Source organism: Apus apus, chromosome 5, assembly GCF_020740795.1.
Source record: "Apus apus isolate bApuApu2 chromosome 5, bApuApu2.pri.cur, whole genome shotgun sequence".
NCBI classification, from domain to species: Eukaryota; Metazoa; Chordata; class Aves; order Apodiformes; family Apodidae; genus Apus; species Apus apus.
Window position 1 is genome coordinate 46,169,602 of NC_067286.1, and position 12,600 is coordinate 46,182,201.

Here is a 12,600-nt window from a genome sequence, read left to right on the forward strand (position 1 = left end):
CTTTAAATCGTGAGAAACAGTACATACAAAAATTTAATAGGTTAAGCTTGAATGATTTTTTTGCAAATTGGAAGAAAAAAAGTAATTCTCCAAACATTAACATTTAATCTCAAATTTCTGTGTGTATACACCTTTCCTAAGAAAAATCATTCCGTTCTGTCCATGACAGTCCTATGATTATGGTCTGTAAAAGTAGTCAAAAGTTTTAATTTCAGCTACTAGATTGTCTGAAGTATTTTCTGAAGAATTCAGAATTCTGCTTTTGCCCACTGTGGCTTTACAAGCCTCCTGGAGACTGCAAGGACTTGGGCAGAACAGCTCTGATATATCTGATTTCATAGTGAATGTAATATAAAGTCACTCTACAAGTGCAGAATAATTTTCAGGTGTTGGACTTCTGTACCTGCAGATTAGATGCATGATATATGTACATCAAGATCTCTAACTCACCAATCATCTCCAGATAGAACCTGAAAAAACCCAGACCGTTCTTGAGAAAATGTATCTGTTATCTTATGGATGACAATGTGACATTGAGCTTCGTTCTCCACATATAATTTATATGGTTATATAATGATGCAATAGTTCTACACCTAGCACTTAGTAAACACAGATCATGTGCTTGATTGTCATAAAAAGACACACTTTAGAAAAAAATTCTAATGCCGCATGTATATTTACTGCAAGGAACTTTTTTTATTATTATTCTTTTTTTTTAATAGTTACACATTTTTTTGGAACGGATCCTTTTAGCAGAAACTCAGTAAGCAAACAAAAAGAGTCTAACATTACCAACTAAGATAAGGGCATTCAATATTGTCTGTGCAACTTAGTCTGTCTTTTGTTTTGCTTCTCAAAAGTAACAGGAAAAGTATTTTTTTCCTTAACCCATTACAAGTGGTAAAGTAGCAGTTATTTCATGACTAAGCCAATTTTCAGAAATGCAGATCAACAGTTAATGTAGATTAGAATCCAGTGTTTACGTTGTGAAAGCAGTCTTAAGATCTTTCAAAGTTGACCCATTCCTAATTAAATTATGAGAAAAAGATAAAACATAACACACAATTTGAAATGGTACCTGACCTCTGTTTCTGAATAAATGCCCAGGTTGGTAATAAATTCTGTTTCAGTTCATAGACGTGTCAACAAAAAACCATTAACTTGAGGGAACAATTCCTCTTAAGTAGAAGTAATTGACATAGAACTGCCTAATAAAAATTAGGTTAATAATTTTATTTTTTTCATATTTTTTTTTTACTTCACATTAAACAAGGCTTGCTGCAGGACATAAATTTAGGCTGGCCTTCTTTCTTTAGTGAATGATCCAAATCCTAGCAGTATCAGCAGGAGTTTTTGCATTTACTTCATTGCATTGTCTCCTCAAAAGGAAAGAGCCACAGTAACACTTGATTTCAGCACTTTTACTTTTTCAAGTGAGACTGTACATAAATTTAAACTGTTCTAGCAAAGTCCTGAATTTGAACTGTAACTTCAACAAAATAAGCTTATAAAAAACATTATTTTAATATATTTTTTTTTAATTTCTAACTATTTCTGCTTGATAATAGAAAAGTAAATAATGTTAAGGTATTTTAGCCCTTCTGTGACATTATTATTATTTTATTTTTTTCCATAGGATTTATTATTTGATAATTGGTGAGTCAATCTTGCGCAGTGTAGAAAGGAAGGTTTGTTTTATTACATGTGGTATATAAAGAAAGCACAGTGCCATGATGCATTATCCTTTGCTTCTCAAAATTTATTACTTGTGCATGTTGGCACATGCAGAATCTTATGATGGTTATGTACTTTAGAGTTCCCAAAGTAGTAACTCAGTATGGATTCTCATGCTTTTGCTAATACAACTGAGTCTGGATCTACCTCATCCTTCAGATCCTATCTTAACCAAAACTCAGCTTTAGTAGAATGTTCCATGATGCACTGTTCAAAACACAGGACGTGACTCATCCAACACCTCAGTTACCTAAATATTGACAACATTCCTGTCAGATATTATCTGTAACTTGATATGAGACATGCTAAAATTGTCTCTTAGTGAATAATAAAAAAAAATAATTCTGCTAAAGAAAGGATGCAAACTGATCTGAGCTGGGGAAAATGTACTAATGAATGTAAAATTTTCTTTGTGAAAAGAAGAAAAAGCACGTCTGGACTGGCAACCAGGATGCCAATTTAAAATCTAATGAGATTCAAAGTAGCAGAGACATAAGCCTATGCCACATCAAATTATGTTTTTAACGACCAGGAAGTATGTGAGTATGATAATGTAATATCTTAGGTGGACTCAACAACTCACTTAATGAGATTTGGTTGACAAACACAAGACCTTCCACTCTGAGGTTTTCTGTTTCATTTGTTGTCTTTGAGGTGTTCCCCTGGTAGAAAATTCACCAGTTCAACTACTATCTACATGCTGAAGTAAATGTTTGGAAGTTGTTCAGACTTTTCGGAGTCCAGACCATTACAATAGCCAAGCCATTTTCCCTTAATCACACCAACCATATACTGAGTGTCACTGCAGTGAGGTAGGAGAAACCCCTGAGTGGGAAACATGACTCTTAATCAAAAGAAAGTATCCTTTCTCTTTTCTTTTTCTCTTTTTTTTTTTTTTTTTCTTTTTTTCCTGAAGGAGCATAAACTACAAGACTACTTTTTCAATTAAGAAGATCTAAATTATATGTCAGTGCTGCCCTTATTTTACTCAATTTGTTGACACTATGTGAGGAGGAAAAACTATTTTGTTTCTTTTAGACTATTATACTATTTTTACTCCATTTTGTTCATGAGAAATAATTACCATCATCGCCATTATCTATCTGGTCCTTGTACTGGCAATGTACCTATAATCCACAGAGAGAGACAGGAGACCTGTAAAAAATATAAATTCATACTACTTTGTCAGCCATTCAAATAGCCACAGTAGAAGGCACTGGTGACTCATAGTACTGTATATTAAAAGCATGTAGGTGTAACCAACTCCTAGCAAAAGGAAAACTTTGAGGAGACTTTCAGTATCACAGAATCTCCCATTACTTTCAGGAGACACTGTGTATCACACCTTCTTTCATCCTACGGATTTGTTCACTTTTTAAAAAATTACAGCTACATTTTAGACATGCCAAAATACTACGATATCCCACCATGTCATGGCTAGTTAATTTAGTTCACAGTTCGAAATAAATGAAGGCAGACAAGTAAGTTCTAAAGTCTGATGTGGAATTCTAACCCCTTTAAAATGAAGAGGATTTTAGTTTATTCTGTTTTATTTTGCAATAGCTACAATGGGACAAAGAATTTATTCTTGACTATGCTGCTGATGTACTGTAAAGTCTTCAGTGAGTAACTTAATTCCACAGAGCTGTAGTTTGTCTATTATCAAGTAAAATAATACCATAATGGAAAGCATTTTCTTGGTTTAATAAAAATACAGTTTTTAATGTTTTTGTTACTGCTGTAACACCTTATGTGTGTTCCATTCAGCAGTAAAAATTGTGTAATCTTTATTTTTCAAACTAACAATCCAGATGTAACATGACAGACACTGTCAGAGAAATCTAATGTACATAAACAGACACAAGAGACAGACAGTTTAAAAGCACAGCTACAGCAATTGCTGAGAAGGATTCAAATTCTGAGCATAAGAACATAAATGGGGGAGAAGAGCGAAGATGGGCTCAAAAGTGAATTGTTGATTCACACTGTCTTTGGCATTACGCTTTTAAGTACCCAAAAGTGGTCAGAACAAAGACAAAACACAAGCTAACCTTAGAACCAAGTCTGATCATGTTAAAATACATAGTGATAAAGTCTATCTTCATGTTGTAAGGCAAAATCATTCCTAGCATAAAACCTGTTTTTTTCCACAGAGCTCAAACCAGATGTGAGTTTGGTCCTGGATGTTAAAAACACTGCAGTACAAGATGAAAAGCTCTCTCTAAAAGATAGCAATTTTACTTGCATGCATAAGAATGGCTAACAGACATCTGGCTTAGCAGGAATGGGCAACAGCAGTGGCAGCATGAGCAGGAAATTTTGTTATTATTAGCAATTCAAATGCAGGTATCAGGTTGGTTTTGTATTTGAATCATTCATCAGGGTTTGCTTCAAATCTTACATTTTCTGAAAGTTGTGTAAAATTTCAGTAAAAAAAAAATATTCCTATTGTCCATAGAATTAAATAGAGGGGAAAAGAAGAGTGAAAAACACTTCAAATGAGATTTTCCAAGAGTATTAAGATGTTTTGATATTTAAAATGTAATTGAAGTATTATTTGCAAACTAAAAATATGGTGCAATCCAAAGTCTATAGAAAATTCTGAAATTGGTCTCTCTCGAACCATTTAACAACTTCTATCCACATGTGAAAATTTTAGTGATTTGCATGCTTGGAAGAATCACCACTTTCTCATCTTTGTTATTAACACTCCATCAACTGTCTTGTTAGAAATTCTTATTCTGTGATTACAGTGCATAGATTTACTCCAAATGGCTCTTTATACTTATGCAATGATCTTTCAAAACTGAATTCTACTAAGACAGTCAATTGCTAGTCATTCTCCCCTGTCAGAGCAATGAAGCATTTATGTACTTGAGTTATTCATGTCTGAAGTTTTAGTTTTAAATCTACGAGCTCCCCTCATCTTCTGAAATTCCTTCCTTTATCAAGTGATTTTATTATATAAAGCCATTACTTAGGGAAAGAATCTTTCATTATTCATCACTTGCTAGCACCAAAAATCTTGAAAATGTAATAGAAAACAGTCTCTATTTCAGCATTCAGCATGGTAGATAAACCATTATCTCAGTACATTAGGAGAGACACAGCCAGAATATATCCCATGTTAAGCATTCACAAATGCTTGCACAGTGTAATGGAAATTTGTGGCTGAGTATGGATAGACAGCCAGATGAATTGTGTCTCTGAAAACATGGAATGGCAGGCAGTCAAAATGTCTAGGAAGCTGGGGAAATTTTGGTACCACATTTTCAAAACATCAGTCCCTGTAACTCAGCCATCACAAAATGAGTAGTCATCTGCCAGCCTGAATCAGTGTGGTGGGTTGACGCTGGGTGGATGCCAGGTGCCCACCAAAGCTGTTCTATCACTTCTCTCTTCAGCTGGACAGCAGAGAAAAAATATAACAGAAAGCTCATAGGTCAAGATTAGAACAGGGAAACAACACTCACCAATTACTGTCACAGGCAAACCAGATTCAACTTTAGGAAATTAATTTATTACCAATCAAATCAGAGTAGGATAATGAGAAAAAAACCACAACACCTAAATCTTAAAAGACATTCTTCCCACTCCTCCCTTCTTCCCGCAATCAACTTCATTCCTGATTTCTCTACCTTCTCTTCCCATTTGCACAGCGGGATGCAAATGGAGGTTGTGGTCACCACCACACATTTTCTCTGCCATTCCTTCCTCCTCAGGAGGAGAAGTCCTTACACTGTTCTCCTGCTCTAGCTTGGGTTCCCTCCCTTAGGAGAGAGACCTCCATGAACTTCTCCAGTGTAGGTCCTTCTGATGGGCTACAGTTCTTCACTAATTGCTTCAGCATGGGTTCATTTCAAGGATGCAGTCCCCCAGGAACAGACTTCTACAGTGTGTGTGGAGGTTACAAGTCCTGCCAGTAAATGTGCTCCAGCATGGGCTCCTCTTTCCATGAGGCCACCTGTCCTGCCAGAAGCCTGTTCTGGCACAGGCTTCCCACAGTGTCACAGCCTCCTTTGAACATCCCCTTCTCTAGCATGGGGTCCTCTGTGTGCTGCAGATGGATATCTGCTTCACTGTAGGCTGCAGGAAGACAACCTGCCTCACCATGGTCTTCACCACAAGCTGCAGGGAACTCTCTGCTCCGGCACCTGGAGCACCTTGTCCCCCTCCTTCTTCATTGACCTTGGTGTCTGCAGAGTTGGTTCCTCACAGATTCTCACCTCGCTATCCAGCTGCCACTGCACAGGGTTCTTTTCCCTTTATGAAAAATGTTGTACCAGAGGGACTACCATCATCAGTGATGGGTCAGCATTGGACAGTGCCAGTTCCTTCTTGGAACCAGCTGGCATTGGCTCTATCAGACATGGGGGAAGCTTCCAGCAGCTTCTCACAGAAGCCACCCCTGTGGCATCCCCACCGCCAAAACCTTGCAAAACTAGGACAGTACAATGGGTGGTAGTTTACTTACTTCTCTTCAGCTGAACAAACTGGAAAATACAAAGACCCAACCTGCTCCAATTTTGATAACACAAAAACAACTTTTAAAATGTGGATGTTTTTTTCCTTCTCATTTTTTCTAAAATACCCTTTCAAGCAAGGACCAAAGACTATAACTATTGATTTAAATATTTAAAGGTCAGAACCAATGTTCATTACAAAAAATGATGAGTACAGATGAAAGAAAAATTACTACTATTGGTCCTCATTTTAAGTTTCTTATCTCTCTTGATTTTTTTTTTTTAATTAAAATAAAATCCATGATGTCCCTAGAAGTCTAAAGAATAACTTTATAGTTGATTTACATTCATAGTTTTAAGCTTGTTACTGTACCGAAGAATGAAGAATTGACTGTGATCTTGAAGAAAAAAAAAATAAAAAATTAAATAATCTGTTATTAGTTTTCAATTTGCATGCAAGCATAAGCATATTTTATGTAGACTTTGACTTAAATACAGAAATAAAACAGTACCTGAACTATTTATATATTGACAGTTACATCTCTTCCCCATCTAAACAGAAATATTCTTGAATTAACTCAGCTTTTTGCATCTCAGCTACTTTTGTTTTCTAGTCCACTTCCAGGTACCAATACTTATCATGAGGCTTTTCATAAGTCAGTTCCATTGTGCATAACATAGTATTACAACAAACAAGAAATATTTGCTAGTCACTGTGTATATTTACCGTGCATGGGTTATGCAACACACCCACTGTGACATACCTTACCAAATGGCTGAATTTCACTCACTTTCAGGAAATACTTGAATAACTCACATCTCTGTGATCCTGTTCCTTCTATAATACATTAATATGTGGTATTATTGGAAAAATATCCAGACATAATTCACACAGCTATGTTCTGGTGGGATTTTACAGAAAATAAAGATATGCTTCAAGGAGTTACTGGAGGAATCTTGTCTTTGGAATGATATATTTGGTCAAGAAACAAATTAATGTGGGTTTAGTACCTTGGAACCTCACTTTACCTCCCTCAGTTGTCTACCTCAGGAAATATCTGCCTAAATGGGAATAAAAGATTAACAGTCTCTGCCTCAGAGAGGCTAGGAAAACCAAAACAATACAGGTATATAGAAGCTCAGAAATAAGGTAAATTGGCAGCTAGAAAATAAATTTGTATTGTTTTGTATCTTGGTATTTATTAAAAAAATTAATTTGGTCACCTTTTTTGTAGTGCAGCATGTCATACAATAAATTGAGAATTAAGATAAGCAGATAATCCACCCAGGATTTGTAGGTCTTCACTTGCTTATTCAACATATCAACTGCTATTGCCATATTTTTTTTATTGTCATTTAAATTTTATTTTTAACTAGAAGAAATCAAAGTGCTCTTGTGATTTATCTTATTTCCAGCAGGAGATTTAGTTTCATTTCTAATCTCCTGACACTCATTTTTCTTACGTTACAGTTCCCTATTTGTACTCCATAGGCTGTAAGCAAGAATTACCTGTATGGAACGGGCTCTGGGAATTTTGCCATAACCAAATAAGCACGGACAGAACTGCTGTCTCATCCTTCCAGTCACCATATTAAATTTCTTTTTAAAAAATTGTTACTAATACCATGTACAGCATTAAGAAAAGTAAATTCTAGAAAGTGGAGTAGCTTGCTTTAAAATGTCTGCCAAAAAAGCCCTTACAAAAAAACCTAAAACAAACCCCGAAACAAACAAACAAAAATAAAACCATTATATTTTCTCTAAGTGTGAGCTTCCAAGCAACTTCTTCTGTGGTATTCCAGTAGTCCATGGCTAATGGACATGCCCTAATTAGACTAATTGTCATGTCATTTGGCCATCTCCTTTAACAGAAGTGAGAAGCTCACCTCCTAGCAATTTTTTTTTTTTTACAAAAAGCTCAAGTTAGAAAGAGGAGAGTGAAAATTATTGATTAACTAAACCACTGACTGTGGAATTCTCATCCTACAATTCAGTCTAACAATTGATGAGAATAAGGACTACTACCAGGAATAAAGGTATGTCAGCATAACTGCACTGCAGTTAAAAGAAACACATGAGCAAGGGTTAAATTGCTTACATCAAAATAACTCATGTGGCAGCAAGTTCAACACAACCTGAAAAATTTGTCTTTATCAAACCCTGTGCTTCAACAGATTTTAATTTTGGATTCAATACCAGACAGTTAGGTTAAAACTCACTTTGATATGCCTACAGCCTGGCAGCCATCCTTTTGTTTGTAACTGAGGTATGCCTTGTGGGGCAGAAAATCCCAGAGCAGCAATCACTAGAGGAACCTCCCTGTTTTATCTGTGCTTGCATTACGAGTCCCATGTCAGAAAAAGGGAATGTTAGCACAAATGTTTTCTCAGAAAGAAATTAGTTTCACCATGTGGCGTTTATTTCAGAGGGGGCTCCAATAAAGGAATACGGAATTCACTGTGTGTGTGCTCTTTACCCTTAGCAATAATGCAACCTATATTAGAAAAAAAAAAAATTGAAAACATCATTATCAATTTATCTCACAAGGATAGTACCAGTCTTCTTTTCAGTGACAAAAATGAAGTTTTGCCATTGTTTCCAATCCCCCCCCACAATTTTTCCTTTTGGTGACTCTCCAAGAATAAATATTTTCCAGGTAAAACCTCTATTTTGAAGGTTATTTCCTCACTGTAGCTCTGTGAACTTACCTCCAGTTACCATACAATTTTAACAGTAAAATCTCTGAGTTATCATTGAAGATGGGTATTGCAAATTGAGAAGAAACTTTTCTTCAGCTCTTTTAAAATTCAGCAGTCACAAATACCATCTTCTGCATTACAAGATAATACAGCTGTATTTTTTGTTAACTATGATTACAGAAAGCATGGGCATAGAAAATTTGCATGAAAGAGTAATATTTAAAAAAAAAAAGAAAAAAAGGAAAGGAAAAAAAATAGGGAAAAAAATGAGAGAAATATGACTAAGTTGGAATCTGCTAAGGTTTTAAGAGTTGAGTGAATTCTCCACCCCTTTCAATATCACTCATGGGATGAGAAAATTACTCATTTTCTCTGCCCTTCAGTCTGAGAAATTCAAAAAATGTTGCTTTGAAATGACTGCTTGGACAATTTGCATGATAGAGATTGTAACCACCTCTGAAAGACAGTGAAGTACTTAAAAAATTAATTTAAGATTAGGCACAAGAGAAAACCAAGGATTAAAACAAACAAACAAAGAAAACAACAAAAACCAACCAACCAACCAAACAAACCCAAAAAAACCCAACCAAACAAAAAAACCAACAAAGCCCCAAAAACCAAAACCAACAATGTGTTTTGAGCTCTTTCTATCTTTTTTCTCTTCTCAAAAATTTGTTCTTTCTTTATCAAAGACATAACATTTCTGAGTTGTTACATAGCACAAAGATAGCCAACCAAATACACATTTTACAGTCTTGTAAAAACTGCCTTCACCAAACAATAGTAATACAAAGGGCAGGAGGAAACAATTTACATTTTTGTAAGGAAAATACTACTTAATTGAAAACATTTCCATGTTTTAAACTGTAAAAAACTATCACTCTCATCTCCTGCTATGTCAGAAGAGTAGGTCAGATTGAGCTAACACATTAACCAAATGGAATGAAAACAAATTTTTGTAAGGGGAAAATACCTTTTGCAGGTTATATTTTTATGCAAGAAGAGACCCAGACACTAGAATGCTTCCTGCTGGTGATTTCTGAACAGCATCAAAGTGATGTTGATGCTGGGATGCAATGGATGTGTCAGAAATGGGAACTGCACCAGTTTGAAATCTGGCTTGTATGCTGTTAGGCACCAGGGATGTCCTTAGGCAAAGCAAGGAGTTGCCTAGGGCAACAACGTGATGGGATTTTGATGGCAAAATCTGTAGAAGTGGCAGAGCAAATTCTGCAGAGAGCAGCCTCCCAAGAATTGCAGTGTTCTGCCTCAGCAATCCTTGGCCACAGCCCCTGTTTTTGCACATCCAAACTTTTCCTTTTTTCGCTCCTAAAACACTCTTGTTGGGAAGAAAATGCATTTAGATAGCAATGCCAGTATAGGGAGAGGACAGCAGTGAGACAGAGGGATTATGGTATGGCCCTGTATCCTCTATCTACCTCCCTAAAAACAGAGATGTTGTCCTATCTCAGTGAAGGGCAAAAGCTAGGGACAGAGACATAAAGTCTATGGCTATTCATTGCTGGGGATATGGAGCTTACTTTGTCTCAAGACACTGAGCTGTTTGGGGAAAACAGGCCCCAAAGCAACTGCTTTGCTTTCACCATGTAATTTTTCACATCCAATGGGAATGGAGTTGTCTTGTCTTCTCCTATGTGTAAACAGACTTGGATTTGATCACCGGTCTGACTAGGATCTATGTTGCCTGCACAGGTCCAGGAGAGGAATGTGATGTTTGTGAAGTGTGTTTATAATCTGGAAAACTAGTATGTCCACCAGAAGTGACGATAGAGTACATGGTGAAGGTATGACATTAACACCTTCTTTGACAACTGGAAAGAAGCATCTGTGGGAGGGGAGAAAATGGTTTGAATGCAGAGTAGACACCTTGATTTTGAGAAACTAGGAGGATGAAATGGCCTATGACAGTAAAGACAATGTGCAGGGCTATCATTACACCAGTAACCTACTATTGCAACCCCTCCTCACAGACTGAAAACCTGGCAAAGCCTGTTTTCTATATCTCTTAAAAAGGGAAAAGTCTTTTTGGTATTTTAAGGAAGAAGTTATATGCGGTTATATGCGGTTTGTGGAACAGGAATGTTTAACTGAAACAAAGCATTATTCATTTTTTTTTGTTTGCTTTGAAACAGAACATTAATTCACTGATTTAGTCAAGCAACTATTGCTTACTGTGCCTGGTTCCAAAGCAGACATTTCTACTTTACAAAACCTTTATATTTTATAACAGGATGTCTAATAGAAAATCAGGCTTAAAAATAAAAATGAAATAATGAAAATGTAATGTCAATAATTAATGTAAATTTTTACTATTTCATTGATGATTTGCTGTGAATTCTGTATTACTTTCTGAAGAGAAGAATTAATAACCCTAGAGAGGATATACATATGTTTGAAAATTGCAATGCAGGGAGCACCTTCATAATGGTTAGTCAGCAGTTAATATCTGTTACCAAGAAAGCATTTAGGCATTTATTGTGAGACACTCCTGAGTGTCCTGAGCTGAGTTATTTTGTCACCATACACCACACATACGTTGATAGAATAAGCTTCTCCAAGGAGCTGCATTCACAGACCCCACCTACTTCTAACAAATGCTGGGGCTCAGCATCATTGCTGGTTTTGGCATTGAATACTCTGCTGATCAGAGCACTTACTCAGAACAAAGAAGACCTGTGCAGTAATTGGGAGGTGAGGCAGCTTGGTGGTGAGTGTTTCAGCAGTGAAGAGAGGCCTTCAAGCTGTAGATCCCCATTCTGATGGAAGCTATTCCTGTACAGCACTAGTGCGGATGCGTTAGATCCAGACAGATTTCAAATACAACTTCAGTGCCTAGCCTAGGCAGCTATTACATTTAAACAGCTTCATACTCCCAAGTGCCACTTTTCTGGATTCCAGTCAGAAGACATTCGCCTCTGTCGATGTCCTCAGAGCAGATTATTGAAACACAGGGCTGGATTGGTGCTCTAAAGGGCTAAAAACTTGTTGTGCTTTGAAGAGCTGTTAGGCACCTGAGTCCTTTATTTTACAGTGCAGGAAGTGCTATTTGACATGATTAGTAAATGTTAGCTCCAGGGATTCTTGATGCCTTCAGGCCTTTTATTTAGATAATTCACTGAAAAATAGACTGTACTCTCAACTCTCAAAAAACAGGTAAGATCAGCTCCAGACATACCCATATATCCCACTGAATATGCTTTTTCATAAATGGTGTCTTGCGAGTTATTTCAGTAAAATCCTATTTCCTTTTTAAGTCTTTCTCCTGGTAGGATGTCATGACTCAAATATTTAATTATTTGCCCTCTTATGCAAATTATTACAACTTGTAGTTCCACGTTTTTACCAATAGATGGCAGCAGTAATTTGTAGATGCCCTTTTTAATGAGTAGACCTGCCTATTTTTTCTCTGGTTTCGATGTTTTGACAACGTTTTTATAATAGGTATACATAAGTGTGCATTTCCAAGTAAATAAATGGCTAATTAAAGATGTTTAAATTTCACCAACAAAATGGAGATGGGAAAACTCAAAACTTTGCAATTATTTTAGAGAAAATAATCAGTTTTTTTGACAGCAGAGAATGCATAACTGTTTCTGAGATTCATATTTCTAACATACATTTTAGACATGTTTCATTCCTAGAGAAAAAATCTGCAAGAATGATATGATACACTGGGTTTTCC